Source organism: Chironomus tepperi, unplaced genomic scaffold (assembly GCF_022539635.2).
Source record: "Chironomus tepperi strain 1889 unplaced genomic scaffold, CSIRO-AGI_Ctep_v1 contig_284, whole genome shotgun sequence".
Taxonomy (NCBI): domain Eukaryota; kingdom Metazoa; phylum Arthropoda; class Insecta; order Diptera; family Chironomidae; genus Chironomus; species Chironomus tepperi.
The window spans coordinates 86,705-104,822 of record NW_027226406.1 but is presented as its reverse complement, the minus strand read 5'-3'; the positions used below and the strand labels follow the sequence as shown (position 1 = coordinate 104,822).

The following is an 18,118-nucleotide window of genomic DNA, read 5'->3' as shown; positions in this document are numbered from 1 at the left end:
TACGCAGCATCACAAGTCACCATCCCTTCCATTACAATAAGCTTTTCCTTATTCCCAACATACCGCACATAAAGAAACTTCATCGACCAATATACATGAGTTCTTCTTTTTTATTTCTTCCGTAATCGATATCCTCCGTCTATACTTCTCTCTCAATTTATTCCCCTTTTTCTTTTACTACGTTAACAATGGATATGAGAAAAAGAATAGGAAAAATATTGTATTGAATGATTTAAGATTGGAGCATAATTGAAATTAAATTTTATTCGATAAAAATCTCAAAATGAAAAAGTTTTTTATTATTTTTTTGGTGTAAAAAGTTTGGAATAAGTTTTTTTAGAGCATTTTTTTGAGGTTGAAATGTGGAGTAAGATTATTTTGACTGACTGGTTTATCTATTAGGATACGGAGTAACTTTGATCGTGCACCAATAATCATTTCTACTGAAGGATTTTTTGAAAGATTTCGATTTAGAACTTGCTAACTTTGACTTTAATGACAAATTAATAAAGCTTGGAATTCACTAATCAAGATTGGGTCGACGGTTAAAAGACTTGAGGTTTCCAGGAGGTCAAGCGCAAGATAGATCAATTTGCAAAGGTTTACAATTTTTGTGTTTTATTCAATATTCTCGATTTTTAAATTACTGTATGAAATTACATACTTCACAAGAGCAAAATTATTTAGAAATTTTATACGAAATTATATACTTAATTAACAGCGCTTAATCTAAAAATAGCTTTAATATCCTAAACCATATCCCCCCAAAAAAAAAGAATATTTACAAACTTTTTCTTCCTTCCTAATTCATTAAATTTAATAAAAAGCAAACTCAATGGGAAAGCTTTAAAATTCTTTCCTTTTTCCCCTCTCGTAAATTACAAAACAGCATGAATGTGATGTGAATAGGTAAGAAAAAAATGGCAAAAGAAGAGGAAAATTAATTAAAAATGTTCAACAACCAACGTAACAATGCGAGTAGAAATTTTTATACCTCATTAAAACGTGTTAATGTTTACATATTTTCATTAAACATCATCAACGATGCAAACGGTGCGACTTAATAGGACAAAAAATAGTCTCACATACTTTATTTCCTTCTTTTTCCACCGGCTACAAAAAAAGCTCCTTACTCTCGAGAGCGGCAAGAATAAAAACATCTGCGATGCTTGTTTATCATCCTCATGTCATGCTTCTTTTCTCTCATTGTATTCAGAATATTCGATTTTATTTTTGCAATTTTCCAATGAGTCTGCGCACAACGCGATCATCATGCGGTCGACGATATAAAAAAACAACATTTATTTTTGTGTATTTATATTTTTTGCCGTGTCGTGCGTCTCAATAGAGCGTTTTGTTCGAAACAACAAAATAAATATACAGCAATAGAATCGAGAGATTTTTTTTGTGTTAAACATTGTGTGTGCCTCGCAATTTTTTTTTTGTGAAATAAAATAATTTTTTCATTTCTGTGTGATGTGATGTGATTTACTGAGATAATTGAACAGAAATTTTCATGTTTTATATTCAGTAAATCAGTGTAGCTTAAATAGAGGAAATGGTGCTTTAAAATTGAATTTTTTTAAATTATTGTGTTGATAAATAATTGTGAGAAATCAATAAGGAAGAAGTAAGAGACAGAAGGAACTAAGAAGTTAATCAAGTTGTAATTAGTTACATAACTTTCAATTCCAATACACACTTTACTTGCATACACAAAATAATAATAATAAAATATACAAGAAAACAGTTTAGCGGAAGCAGGGTGAGTCAATTATTGGAGCGAAAGGTATTGAAAACAGACTGAATGTCTGATATCGATTTTATATTTTTCTGTGCTGCTTATTTTTCTCTCCTCGCTTGCCTATGGAAATATTTTTATCTATGTATTATAACGTCCTTGGCATTATGCTCTAGATGAGACAAAACTATGTAGTATGAAAGATTATTGTGATGCGGATTGTACGGCGTATGTGGAACAAGAAGAATTTTACTGGAAATTATTTTTAGACATTCTTATTTCGGGAAAATTGGGTGGAAATGCGATGAGATTAAATCAGATGTTTGGCATTTGGGTCACACGAAATTTGTCAAATGTCTTGAAATTATGAATTTGTCATCTTGTACATGTCTGCTTTATAAATTGGATGAACAGATCAGATGTGATCTATAGCATTATTTTAAAATGACCCCATTGTTTGCTAGCTTTAAGGAGTATACTGATTCACAGCTTGCAATCTTGAGATCGATTTACGATACGGCACGGTATAGGGACATCACTAGTAGGCATGGATGCTGTACAATGGTATACCTGGTATGACAAAGCAGCATGATCTGTACAGTACCAATAGCAAATATAATTCGGTCGAGTTTCTAGTCATAGTGTGGTTTTAAGGATGTCAGATACAACTGCAAACCCACTTTATGACTCTGAACTTAGTAATCCTATTGTCTCAATATAAAAGTATGACCGTACTGACTAAGTATGCCTTTTGATGACTGTCACTCCTGTCCTCGACCATATAAAGCACCCACATCCAAACAGCATCCATCTGCTAGACATTCACTCATAACATTCTCATTTCCACTCAAAATCTGCTCAGATAAACAAGAATCGACAAATATTTTTCCACTTTTCGTCTCTCGCCTTTTCCTCATATCATCTCCACACTGCACATTCATACAGTCATCAATTAAATTAGCAACGGATGAATAACCACAAAAAAACATTTTAATCACATGGATTAAGGCTAATCCACCTCTAAGGAAATAACACCAATAGCCACATAATAAGATTAAATTTCTTGTCATATATTTATAAACTTCTACAACTCGACCTTTTTTCATGCATGAATGCTCACAAGTTTTTTTACTTCTCCTACTTCCATCGAATTTGTTTACAATAATTGAATACATATTAATTTGTAGGCACATATTTTTTTATGTTTACATGAACAGATGACTATTTTCTCAAAGTCTATATAGCTTATTTGTCTGCATTAGACACAAAAGATATTTCATAGTGAAAAGGTCAGTGAATATTGAAGAGTGTGTTGCTTAGTCTATACCAAACTAAGATAAATTCGATGTACTCATGTGTAAAAATCTCTCGATTATAATGTGTAATTGAGTTGGATTAACAACAGGTCATGAAGGCTTTTAGTCTTCGTACCTAAAGTTGCACTCTCATTTAACGTGATGGTGTTCTGACTTTATTTTGAGAGTAAAATTTTCTCATTTAAAAAAAGCAAAAACTTTTATTTTTTTAATATTCAGTTGGATTTTGTTCATGCTTTATGTAAATAAAGAAAGTTTTTGCAGATATTTTCATATCTCGTACTCACTTACTCGCATAACATACTGAATGAAAAAGTTTGTTGGATTTGAAATAAAGCAACATGTAATAAATTTCTGTTGGATTCGTTCTGTATGTTTTTTATGATATTAAAAAATAGTTGAAAATCTCATTTAAATCACGGGTTTTAAAGGGAATTGAAAGGATTTAAAGCTCATATTGTCCTTAGAAGGGCTGATTTATACCCGAATATGCACAAATATGTTGAAACCACACATCAATTGCACATTAATAACAAAAATTTTCATTGTACACTTTTCACTTGAAAATTAAATAAAAAACTTACTTGTTTTCCATAGGAAGCTTCAAATTCGTCAAGTTCGGAATCATCTGGTGCAATCCATAGCCTTAGTTCCTTAATAAACCTAAAAACCAAACAAAAATGTTCATTTAAATAAGGCCAAAACATGAAAATATTAAATTCCAATATTCTATGCTCATTTTTCACTAATTCTTACCTTTTTCCTAATTGTTTAGGTGCTGATTAATCCAACAAGCCTTAGATTTCCTTCTTTACAGCCTTTAAATATCACTTTAATTAAAATCACTTTTAAAATCTTAAAAATTATTTTCCTTTAAATATTCTACGGATTAAAATTATCCGATCAACTTGAAGTTGACTTCAAGTTTCGATCAACTTAACGATATAAAATTTGAATTTCTAATGACCATTATGTTATTCTTTGACTATTAATTCTTCAGATTTTAGATGAATATGATGAATTCTGATACTTTTAATGCATTTATTTGGTTATATTATGACTCATAATAAAGAAGATGTTAGTAAATACTAAGTAAATACCGGTAAATGTCTAAAATATAACATTTTATTGGATATGCTTAGATCAAATTAGGGGAATTCAGCACTGCAATTGATCATTTGTTGGACGATCCCAAAGCCTCCTTGATGAAATCTATGATACAAATTTTGAATACCTAAATGACCCTCTGTTATAAACAATCCCTTATCAATCAGCTTATAAAACATCCACACATGTAAACTGCGTCCAGTGTCAACAACCGCCATCAATATCATCACTCAAACTACTTTCCATATTTCATTAAAATAAAAAAAAATTGAAAAATCGAAAAACATTTCTCTCAGATAATTCAAAAACAGCAGAGAAAGCAGACCACATCAGCCAGAATCAAAATGCAGTCAGTGAATATGATACATTGTAATTAAAAATTCCATTCCGGCTGACAATCGTTCATTATTTTGTTGATAGAAACTATAAATTGCCATATGCCATTAAAATCCACTCACATTTTATGTCGATTTATCGATAAGTCGGTACATTTGCAGTATAGAAATGGGAAAAAAGGGTCGTGATTTAAAAATAACATAATGACACGATGAATCACTCGATGATGATAAAAATAAAAAGAATTTCTGTCTCAGTGTTGAACTGACTTGAGTTAATTAAATGTAGCCAAAACTCCTTTGCCAATTAAAATCATTCGGATCATCGACATCGTCGATGTGACGTTGAGAAGTGCTGAATGATTTAAAATGAGGAAAAAAGGAGATAAATCAGAATGAAAAGTAGAGCACAGAAATTAAATTAGAACCAGAAAAAAGAAGATGATTTTTTTTTCTGGCCCGAGAGTTCTTTTGAAGTGGCTTAAAGACTTAATTTATTGCATTTTAAATAGATGTGTAGATTTTGTACGGTTGAAGGCTGTTTCGGAATCGATTTAAAATTAACTTAGTTATTAACTTTTATGAACTCTGTAGCTCTATTTTGATTATCATCACTTAGTCAATTAGTTCGAAATTCTGCTTAATTTATTTGTTTTTGTGGAAAATTGATAACTAGAAGATTGAGGATATTAATCTACTTATATAAATCCATTTATGTTAGTGGAAGCATTAATTATGTTTCATAATATTCTCTATGTCTATTGAAATATGAAGAGATTCATTAGAAATTAATTTGATTGTTTCATTATAATTCGTGAAGGAAGATTGCTCAATTTTCGTCAATAAATCACTAAACTTACATAATTTGATAATGATTTACCAGATTTATGTACAAGCATCGGAATTATGGGGAAATTTCTGAGGAAGATAATTGTTAATTGAAACAACATAAACCGAACGGCGCTATGGAATGAACCGCATCTGTTAAATTCGTTGAAAATGGGTCGAAATCAGCCGACAAGGTGCTGTCAGGGTAACTACACGCATTACCGTAAAAACAGCGACATAGTAGTGTCCTATCAAACACGTTCTCGATCGGCACAAATTAATCATGACAGCTGAATGACAACAATATGGCATCCAAGTGGCAATTTTAAATTTTCCTCATTCGCTGGTCATACAGATCGATATCCGATCGGCACGAATTGAAATGTTGTCACTACGGCGTCAATGCGACACTATAACTAGAACCAAGTGGCAGTCACTTGGCAAATTTGTTTGTTTTCGTTGATGTGCTTATCGGGATTGCGATCCATGATCCCTCTTAAGCGTTTCTTAAAGCTGGTTATTGATGTTAACTCTTATTGAAATTGCCTCTTGGTTGCCATGTGGTCGGCATCTGGTTACCATGGAAAACTTGTGCGAGGTTGTGCTGTTTGGGATGAATTTTTAAATATTTCGAAGTTAGCATTCTTTGCAAATTATGATAAGGAAATGGTTGCTAAGATTTAAAGCGTATTTTCAAATCAGAAGACATTTATTAGGATTCATTTAATTGATATGTACGTAACTATAGTTTCTGGGCAGAGTAAAAACAGAAGTTTCGAGCCATATATAGCTCAATCTACCAGTGCAAGATTAAGACATCTGTAGCCGAGTGACTAGGCTCGTATGTTCGATTTCCGTCGTAGACTGATCTCACAATCAGTATATAACGTGTTGCCGATATGATAAGACAGTGGTGGGCAACTAGTGTATTACCAAAAACTTTTGGAAATGCCGTATGATCTGGCCTTGCCAGCATAGTGTGCGATGAATAATTTAAGTTATGTCGTGTCACATTAAAAAATTGTCCATCACTGGATTAAATAATCATATGGAAGCTAAATTTTTGAATATTTTCTAGCACGTGGCAAATCTCAATTCTCAAACAACCCACTATGGGCCCAAAATGGCAAAGGTTGTCAAAAATTCAGGTTATGTGTGGATGTTGTAGTGCCTGAAGAGTAGTGTACGGGAAAAAAAGAAATTTTGTCCAAAACTGCTCTGTGCCTGACTTATGGCCAAAAAACGATTTTTGGTACCTGCCAATATAAAAATTGTTGGCGTGCTTCAATGCATGGACCAATTTTTTTCAAACTTTTTTATTTATTAGATATACATAGAACCTACAAAATAGCAACACATTTGCATAATTTAGGTTCCACTGTATATCCAAAAAAGTTAAAAATATGTCAAAAAATGCGATTTTTTTAACATTTCATGCTCTCATGTAGCTATAATGCACTATGGGATAAAAAATATATATGCATTTGATAGAACCTATTTATACTAGGGTTTCTGAAAAACCGCGTTTTTTCAAAACCGCGGTTTTGCGGTTTTCCAAAATTTTAAAAACCGCGGTTTTGCGGTTTTTTGCGGTTTTCAATTTTCATACAAAAGTATGAAATTTTTTTAAAAAATTTAAATTTGGAGTTTTATGCATAAAAGTATTAAATCTTTGTATTTTTCTTCATTTCATTAAATTTGGAACTAAATTGCCTGATAAAATAGTTAAAAAAAATTTTAAACTTATTTTTGAAAAATTACCTTCAAAATTTACTTTTTGTGAATTTTTCCATACAAAGTGTTAAAACCGCGGTTTTTTCTTTCAAAAACTGCGGTTTTTTTAAAACCGCATTTTGGGCCAAAAAGTGCGGTTATGCGGTTTTCAGAAAACCGCTTCCAGAAACCCTAATTTATACCTAAAAATCATACATAGATTGTAATTTAACTGGATGCACTACAAAAGCATAAAATAACTTTAAAGCCAAAAATTTTCGGTTTTTTGTGATTTTTTGACCTTTAACCCCATTTTTCGCTATAAAGTAAATTCGTGCTGTTTCAGGTGAACATTGATTATTATACAACTTATATAGTACTATTATTATGTGAAAAAAAATTTCAATATGGGACCCCCCTAGCTCATTTTTGGGGGGTCCAAAGGTATACCCCCCCTCAAAAATGGGGGTCTCTCAAAACTCAATGTTACTTTTCTTAACCGGATGTTTAACAAATAATTTAAAAACACTTTTTAACTATATTTAAACAAATTTTAAGTAGTTTCAAACTGTTTTAAACAATCGAAACTACTCATGTTAGCCAGTTCATAGATTTGTAAGTTTTTGAGTTTTAGACATATTTTCACGAGGTTTTTCGGACTCAAATGGCAATACATATATAAATTGTTTATTTTTTCATAAAGTACTAACAATACCCTATCCAACAATATATAATAAGTCATACATAAGGTCAATTCAGACAAAAATTTTGAAAAATGTTCAAAATTTTATGTTTTAAAATTCATCCTTCACATTTATGCTTATAAATGCTGTTAATCTTAAGTATATGCATTGAATTTGGTATTTTTGTAGACATTAGAGTAGTATTAAGGTAATAAAAAGGAAATCAAAGTCCAAAAATAGCTTAATGTAAAAAAGGACAAAGTCCAATTTACCATATTTTGACTTCCTTTACTCAGTGCAGGAGCATCCAAATTTTATTTTTGAAATATTTTCTATAGATCTGTACTAGAACTTATAGAAAATAGGCAAAAAAAATAATTTTCCGAGATTAATTCGAACAAATTTGTCCATTGAAAATCCTTAAAAATAGCAATTTTTTGAATAAATTTGTTTATTCGATTCTTACAATTAGCCACGAAAATTTACTTTTGCGAATATTTTCTATTAGTTCTAGTACAGATCTATAGAAAATATTTCAAAAAATAAAATTTGGATGCTCCCTGCACTGAGTAAAGGAAGTCAAAATATGGTAAATTGGACTTTGTCCTTTTTGACATTAAGCTATTTTTGGACTTTGATTTCCTTTTTATTACCTTAATACTACTCTAATGTCTACAAAAATACCAAATTCAATGCATATACTTAAGATTAACAGCATTTATAAGCATAAATGTGAAGGATGAATTTTAAAAAAACATAAAATTTTGAACATTTTTCAAAATTTTTGACTGAATTGACCTTATGTATGACTTATTATATATTGTTGGATAGTATTGTTAGTACTTTATGAAAAAATAAACAATTTATATATGTATTGCCATTTGAGTCCGAAAAACCTCGTGAAAATATGTCTAAAACTCAAAAACTTACAAATCTATGAACTGGCTAACATGAGTAGTTTCGATTGTTTAAAACAGTTTGAAACTACTTAAAATTTGTTTAAATATAGTTAAAAAGTGTTTTTAAATTATTTGTTAAACATCCGGTTAAGAAAAGTAACATTGAGTTTTGAGAGACCCCATTTTGAGGGGGGTATACTTTGGACCCCCCAAAAATGAGCTAGGGGGGTCCCATATTGAAATTTTTTTTCACATAATAATAGTACTATATAAGTTGTATAATAATCAATGTTTATAATAATCACCTGAAACAGCACGAATTTACTTTATAGCGAAAAATGGGGTTAAAGGTCAAAAAATCACAAAAAACCGAAAATTTTTGGCTTTAAAGTTATTTTATGCTTTTGTAGTGCATCCAATTAAATTACAATCTATGTATGATTTTTAGGTATAAATAGGTTCTATCAAATGCATATATATTTTTTATCCCATAGTGCATTATAGCTACATGAGAGCATGAAATGTTAAAAAAATCGCATTTTTTGACATATTTTTAACTTTTTGGATATACAGTGGAACCTAAATTATGCAAATGTGTTGCTATTTTGTAGGTTCTATGTATATCTAATAAATAAAAAAAGTTTGAAAAAAATTGGTCCATGCATTGAAGCACGCCAACAATTTTTATATTGGCAGGTACCAAAAATCGTTTTTTGGCCATAAGTCAGGCACAGAGCAGTTTTGGACAAAATTTCTTTTTTTCCCGTACACTACTCTTCAGGCACTACAACATCCACACATAACCTGAATTTTTGACAACCTTTGCCATTTTGGGCCCATAGTGCAACCACCAGAAAATTTGTAAAATTATAAAAATCTCAACACTTTAAAAACCCATTTGCTTTTAGAAATGCATTATTGCCAATTTGAGCTTCAATATCCCAAATTATTGATTTAAGATCTAATAAATAATCCTTTGATACTATCTTAAGTATCAAATATTCGATGAAATTCAAATGGGATATAAATTTATTTCAATTTTCTACTTCCAACATTTAATCACATTTTCTCAGAAAATGAATAAAAGAAGCTCAAAAATGAACAAAATTTTACTGTTGATTTAAACATTTTAATTAACTTTTCCGTCATCTATTATTGATTCATGATTCATTTATGATGAGGGTTATAAATAAAAAAAAAAGTGATAAAATCGCATCTCCAGTTAACAGCTTTAATTGTAATTTAAATTCAATTTTACGTGAATTGAGATCGATTAATGGAAAAATTGTAAATGATTTTCGATGAAATATATGGGAATATATTATGAAGTTGCATGTAGGAAGTAAGCGTATGTAATATTTTGTCAAGGCGGACTATATTTTTTTGGAAAATATTTTTTTGGCTCGGAATTTTTTGGAACATATTTTTTTGGAATTTAATTATTTGGAAAATAATTTTTTGGATTTGTTATTTTTTGGAACGGATTTTTTTGGCATTATTTTTTTGGAAAATAATTTTTTGGAAAAACCTTTTTTGGAAAATATTTTCTTGGAAATTTTTATTTGGAAAATATTTTTTTGGAAAAACTTTTTTTGGAAGAGAAATTTTTGGAAAGTTCAAATCTAATAAATTTTAGCTTGTAATTTAATATGTGGAATATTTGTTCGGCTGATTTTTAATAATTCAACAGTACTAAATTAATGTCTTTTATATGAAAAGTTCTCTAACTTTCAGTCATGAGAACAATAGTGACTTATACATTGCTGGATTTTGTATTTGGGCAGAGTATTTGACTACGATCTTAGGAGATCATGTGTGTTAGTTTAAGGACGGTCGATATTATTTTTTTAAAAAAAGGATAAAACAATAAAGATTGGAAAATAAATAGTCAGTTAGGTTCATGTCTATGTTTGAACCCAGAAATTTAAGAGTTTTCAACCGAGCACTGTTAAAACTACGCTTTCGAGACATAATAGCTTTTTGTATAAGTTTGGCAATTTTCATTATACATGAAAATTTTATAAAAATTGCAAAACTCGTCGACTTATTGATCGAAGGATTTAAGCTCATTTTTGATCCAGCGATCCGTAAATGATTAATAGATAACAGTTTTCCTACCACAAAACCAAATCCAGTAAGATACCGATCACTTTTAGACCATAAAATTAACATCAAATTAAATCCAAGTCATTCAAACTTAAAAGACATTAATTTAGGACTGATAAATTATAAAAAATGCGCCGAACAAATATTCCACAAATTAAATTACAAGCTAAAATTTATTAGATTTGAACTTTCCAAAAATTTCTCTTCCAAAAAAAAGTTTTTCCAAAAAAATATTTTCCAAATAAAAATTTCCAAGAAAATATTTTCCAAAAAAGGTTTTTCCAAAAAATTATTTTCCAAAAAAATAATGCCAAAAAAATCCGTTCCAAAAAATAACAAATCCAAAAAATTATTTTCCAAATAATTCTATTCCAAAAAATTATTTTCCAAATAATTGAATTCCAAAAAAATAGTTTCCAAAAAAATAAACTTCCCCTTTTGTCAACATCCAGTCGAAATGTTTCAATGTCTGGGGAAAAATGAAATGACTGAGAATAAAGTTCTAGAGCTATAGGTGTCGAATAGAAGCTGTTATTAAAAGTGGCCTAGCCTAATCACGATAAGTATCATTTTGTGATGGGACGTAGTCAGACTTTTTGAGAAGCTGATCTCAATTGTGACGTTTGACCCCGAATGCTCCCTTCGCTTCATGGGATTGCTGAGTGAGCAAAAAGTGCTGGGAATTAGAAACTGGCAGAAGTTATCTAAAGACAGATCCAGCTTTCGGCTTATTCTAAATGCGGCAATGGGCCCCCAAACATCTTCGCCAAGGAAGTAAATAGTATGCTCTCTTTCCTTTGAATGCATTTCTATTCAAAGTCTGCATTATTTGCAGTAAACTTTGCCAGAAAATCAGTAAGTGACAACTTTGCAAAGAATTGTTACGACAAATTGACGCGTTGCTACGAAATCTTGAACCGGAATGAGTAATCCGTAACAAAATTATAGCCCTCACACCACATCAAGCCCTAAAACCAAATTAAGCCCTCTTCCCACCCCTTCTAAGCACTACGTAATTTCTGAACGGTCGCTAAATGAAAACAATTTTGTTAGTAATTACATTAATTGAAATATCCGTCACATTCAAGTGTTTTGAGTTTTTAGACGATAACACGCCAACGTAGCTTTGTATTAACGACTTCACTATACCCCTCGGGCTTATAAGAATCTAAAACTCGGAATGTTAATTTTTATTTCATAATAAAATCCACTAAAATTAGTAATTAACCTTGATCTTGATAAAATAATACTTTTCTATCTTAATCTCAAAAATTCATATGTTGCCCGTCAAGTGATATCTCAATAGCAACATTGACAGCAGTCAAAAATGCTCTAAACCAGCACCAAGATATCATCAATAAATTTTCAAGAGTTTTTATTGAATTTTATGAACATTTTTTTTATCTCCACATTTTTTTACAATGTTGCTTTATTAAGTTATCGACATGAATCCTCAACAGATCCATTTAAACTTGAAAAAAAAGGATGTCTTAAAAAAAATTCTCATCATGTCTTTTCGAGTTGGGCATAAAAGTTACATTTAATATGTTTTGTACATAAAAAAAGAAGTAATGTCAATTTTGTTTCAAGAGCAAAATATGTTATGACTTTTTATATGTTCAAATAGAAGCTGAATGTCAACATAAAAAAAAGGCAATGAAAATCAAGAAGAAGTCGTAAAAAAAAAAGTCTTTAAAATTTATGAATTTTGCGAGAACATTTCACCTTTCTTAAATATCATCACATCATTAGAGTTACTATAAAGACAGTTTACTATTCCTCATCCTGAGATTTATATCTCCATAAAGTAATCTATAAGGCATGTCTATATCCAAAGTCATGTGGCGACAAAATGTCATCATTATTCACATTTAGTCTTCTAATGACTGAATGAATGTAAAAATCCAATTTTCAAAAATATTTAAGGCAATCCCATAGCGGTTTTATCGCTTCAATGCCGCGTGACAGAGACATGAATTGTTTCATTCTAATATACATTCACAAGTTTATGTATATCTGTGCATATATTGGCTTTTTTGTTTTTGGGTTACCTACATGTCTCCTTCTCGCTTTACGAACGATACAATCACTCATCCATAAAATATTCTTCCGTTTCTCTTTCACATTCGCATAAGGAATTAGTTTGTGTATTATTGTTTAATAGAGTGTCACGGTTGGGGTGTATGGAGCGCATATTTTTGGTATATTCAATAGACACCTTGCTAGAGCGATACAAGGCTTTACTTGGAAATCAGTTAGGGCTCTTGAGATTGAATGCAAGACTTACCAGTCTTAGTCTAGAGATTTGTTGGAGAATTCTTTTCGAGTCTCAATTTCCAAGAGTATGACGCGCAATATATGGAATCAGTTGCAATAGCCTCTCGTATCCAAGTGCCTTAATTCGGCCCTCTCGTGGTAAACTGCTGGTTTAAATGATTTTGATGACAAACTCAGCTCCACACTAGGTTACGTGACACTTGTAATGTCACTAACTGAAACTCACTTACAACTGAAATGTTATCAAAAAGAAACAGACGCGACTTCTACCTTCAGTACAAGGACACGAATTGGAACATGTAACATTGGGACTTTACTTTGGGGCCGTTCACTTATTACGTTACGCAAAAAAACGAATTTCTAGACCCCCCCTCCCCCCCTCGTTACAAAATGTCGTTACAAAAAAATTTTTTGGTTGAGGCTGTTACAAAATCCTAGACCCCCCTCCCCACTAAAAAGCGAACGTAATAAGTGAACGGCCCCTTTGGCTTTGAGGATGTTTTAACAAAAACATGTGTTTTGCGTAGTTGCATGCCCCTTGGATCTAAATATGGCATTAGTTCCATATTTAGACATAGTTAAGGAAAGTGCAATCCAAATTACAGCTCAATTGGACTTTGCTAAACATTAGAATTCTTAAAAACGTGTGTTTGCAGATTTTGAGGTTAAAAACATGCTTAACCTCATAATCAATCAAGTCAAACCAAATTGCCGAACAATTCATTACCCTTTAAATGAAATAGTATTAAATAAACAAATCAAGATAGATGCATCTTCAGGCTACAGTCCTGTCTATACAATTTGTCCTGTCTACACAATTTGTGTCCAAAAAATCTTAGTAATCATGTAATTTTTAATAAATTTGAACAAAAATACTTGATTTTAAGCATTCAGCCACAAAACCCAAACTGCTCCCCAATACTCAAACATCAATCAACATAAACCGGCACTTAAAGATCGCACAAGACAAAAAAGTAAAGCATAAGAAAATGTTAAATTTCTTGGCAACATTGGCAGAAACGTTCTAGTTACGTCTTGACAGTAAATCGTAGAAGGCGCGTGTTTTTGTGGAAACAAAAAAAAAGAGAAAAATTTACTGTGACATATTCTCCGATACACAATTCCTTCATCGTGAAGATAATTCAATTTTATAAATATACAGTCGTGGAATTTTTCAGCCAAAAAGCATCGATGGTGGCAAACGGGAATGTGTTATGATACGAGCAAGTGACAGATTTATCGGATAAAGTAAGCCAAAAAAACAACATGAAATTTATCGATAAATGTCCCAATTGCATTTCATCCTCAACTGATGATTCTGACGAGACGTTATCGGATGAGAAGCAGCGACAGAAGAAGCAAAAGAATTTTTTTACGCCACTCGCTATTTTCATCCATGGATATGATAAAAAATTCAAAGATCAACGAGAATTTTACTCAAAGTTTTATACCGCACCGACAATCCAACCGAGGATATACAGTCGTAGTAAAAAGTATGAAATTGAACGGAAGCATAAAGTCAAGAAACGTGACTTGATGAATAGTAAATTGAACATTAGTGCAATTAGTAGTAGTGATATACATTTAACATCATCAGATGACGTCGAAGGTGAGTTTATGTGCCATTAAGTACATTAAAGCAGCCATTAAATTGGTGTCATTTATTATCATTACCAATGTGACGTTTGGGGACGTGAGACGAGACAACATTTTACAAAATTAAATTCGATAAGGGGACTGTTTGCTTGTTATGTAACGTGAAATGTCGATTATTTGGGTTACTTCCTTCCCACTTCCTCAATCGTGATATTTTCTTCGTGTATTTCATTGTTTAAGGCAGTGATGGCTAACCTGTGTGCCGCGGTACATTATTGAACCGCCCAACATTTTTGGAAATACCATGAACCGCATGCCGTGTCATAATCGGTCATGACTTGCTATCAAGGAGTGCCGCGAAAAATAAAAGGTTGTCCACCACTGCTTTAAGACAGCAAAAGTCTCAATTCCATCCCCCTCCCCCCTAAACTACTTAATAAGAGCTACTTAATAGCTACTTAATAAGAGAACAATATCTAAGGAAACATTAGGGAATCTCGTAATGCTTAGGACGCGAAGATGAAGGAGGGGAAAGGGTCGGTGGGAAAGAAAGGGATCTACAACTTTGTGACTTTTTGAATCCTAATTTCGGTTCATAATTTTCTTACAAATCGTTACTATTTGGTGAGGGGGACCTAAAAATTCAAAGACGGCCTAAGGCAATGCTCGGAAATTAAATTAGGGCCCTGAGACGCTAAGAGGATGTTGGCAGAGAAGGGGTTTACTGTGTTACTGAGTCTTAATTTTTGTTCATGATTATGATACAAAGCGTTACGTAATAAGTGAATAAATGAGCTGTCTCTTAGGGAACATTCGAAAATTACGTAACGTTTGGGGAAGAAGTTGGGAGGAGTGATTGGAGAAGAGGTTGAAGAAAATGGTTGGGGGGAGAGGTTGGGGGTAGAAATTGGGGAGATTGGGTCCAAAAATTCAATTTTTAGCGTTACGTAATTTCCAAACGTTCTTTAACGTCATGAAGGGTGAAATTAATGTCTTATGAAAGCATTACGGTGGGAAGAATAGATTAAACATTACGTAACTTCCAAATATTCCCCAAATGTCATGAAGGAAGGGTGAAATTAATGTTTTTTGAACTAATGCATTGAGTAATCATCTGTGACATTTTATAAATTTTTCAAGTGACTGATGACCCAAATTAACCTGCATTGGCATTAAAACAACAATTTTTTTTTGTCTATCTTTCTTCCAATTCTGTTTGTTTTTCTCGTACATCCAACAAAAAAATATATCGAGTTCGATAAATAATCGAAAATGATGTAATTTGATGAGTTGCAGACACGGTTACTGGAAATACAATTTAATTTTAATTCTCAAACTTTGCCCAACCTTTTCCTATTTCAATACAAATTCATTTTTCCGCTAAATGAAGTCGACTCATTGTGAATTCAGACTGTTTGATGATTTAATACAACAATATACTTTGTTAATGCTATGTGTGCTGTATGCTGAATTTTGTAAATGCTTGCAATGTTGTTGAAAAAAAAGTTTTTCGTGAAGAAAAAATTTTGTGAATTTTGAGGATTTTAATTGAAAAAAGCTTATGTGCTTCAGGATGTGTTTATGTTTTTTTTGTTGTTGGAAATTCTGTAACATAATGTGTGTGTGAATGCTTGAAGCCTTTATTACTACATCGTATATATTAGGTTGCAATATTATTTTCTGGGTATGATTTTGAGAAATTTATAAGAAGTTGGGGCTCGGCAGTTATGTCAATTTTAATATTTTTTGGATTTTCTTAATTGATCTGAGTCTTAATAAAGTGAGTTACCAACCGATTAGCAATTTTTTTATTTCCCAAATATTTCCATGAAAAACCATCAAATCTATCAAGTGTTATACATTTTTGGATAGGTAATTTAGTTTCCTATACTTTGTCAGGAAAATTTTTGGAAAATTTTCAAGTAAAATAGTCATTTTGGGTATAAAACGCATTTGATTTATGTGAAGTTTCAATATTTTTGTGATTTCTCAACAATGGAATTATGAGAAGCCTTGTAACTTTGCAAATATATTGTTAACACAAATGTCAATAATCTGTAAAAGTTTCAGAATTTTCTAATGAGCTTTTCACGAGTTTTCCTAACCTGAATTTTTCACTCTATAAGGTCAATTATTTTGATAACCAGGAATTATAAATTATAACTGTTTATGCTATTCGATTCCATTTCTTATAAGCTTTCCATTAATATATTACAATCAAGGATGAAGCATAGGAATAAAGAGAAATCAATGAAAAAGTTCAAAAATTTCTGAAATTTTTGCAACTTTTCCGCCATCTTGAAATTTTTACTGCCTTTTCTGGTTAAACTAATTAACTTTTTTGTAATATTCATACCTTTTTAGAATTGTATTTATTAGTATTATAAACCACTGGAAACCGCATGGTTCTGAAATAAACACAACTAAAGTTAGAGGAGCTTAAAGTTGAGGTCAAATGAAATATTCCAAATTTTCAAAATCAAATTTTTCAAAAACTCTTAATTCGACTTCTATTTATGTTTTAATGTAATAAAATGATGGATTATGCAATATTATTGCAATGTCAATCAATAAAATATATTATTCTTCATTAAAACTCAAAAAATCAAACTTTTACTTTTTGTCAAATGAGTATTTCATTTGACCACAACTTTGAGCTCTTCTAGTTTTAGTTGTGTTCATTTCAGAACCATGCGGTTTCCAGCAGTTAATAGTACTGATAAATACAATTCTAAAAAGGTATGAATATTACAAAAAAGTTAATTAGTTTAACCAGAAAAGGCAGTAAAAATTTCAAGATGGCGGAAAAGTTGCAAAAATTTCAGAAATTTTTGAACTTTTTCATTGATTTCTCTTTATTCCTATGCTTCATCCTTGATTGTAATATATTAATGGAAAGCTTATAAGAAATGGAATCGAATAGCATAAACAGTTATAATTTATAATTCCTGGTTATCAAAATAATTGACCTTATAGAGTGAAAAATTCAGGTTAGGAAAACTCGTGAAAACCTCATTAGAAAATTCTGAAACTTTTACAGATTATTGACATTTGTGTTAGCAATATATTTGCAAAGTTACAAGGCTTCTCATAATTCCATTGTTGAGAAATCACAAAAATATTGAAACTTCACATAAATCAAATGCGTTTTATACCCAAAATGACTATTTTACTTGAAAATTTTCCAAAAATTTTCCTGACAAAGTATAGGAAACTAAATTACCTATCCAAAAATGTATAACACTTGATAGATTTGATAGTTTTTCATGGAAATATTTGGGAAATAAAAAAATTGCTAATCGGTTGGTAACTCACTTTATGAATAGAGTAGTGTTGTCCAAAAAGTGTCCCGTGGCATGTTAGTCCAGTAGTAGGCAACTTGTGCTGCAAAGTACAATAGTGAGTAATGCCATGAACCACATGTCGTGTGTGGTTTGAACAATGACTTACCAACAAGGTATGAAAATGAGATTGGAGGAATGAGGAAGCCGAAGTCTAACTCTGAGGGTGAACAACT

At 31.2% G+C, this 18,118-nt stretch overlaps 1 protein-coding gene across 1 annotated transcript in view; it reads left to right on the top strand.

Moving 5' to 3' along the window:
• Positions 1-1,655: 1,655 nt before the first annotated feature.
• The window catches only part of CAP (Cbl-associated protein), a 103,059-nt gene continuing 86,596 nt past the window's right edge, over positions 1,656-18,118 (top strand). The window contains exon 1 of the mRNA XM_070642266.1: positions 1,656-1,765. The gene's annotated coding sequence lies outside the window, so the exon portion shown is untranslated. The remainder of the gene's footprint in view (positions 1,766-18,118) is intronic.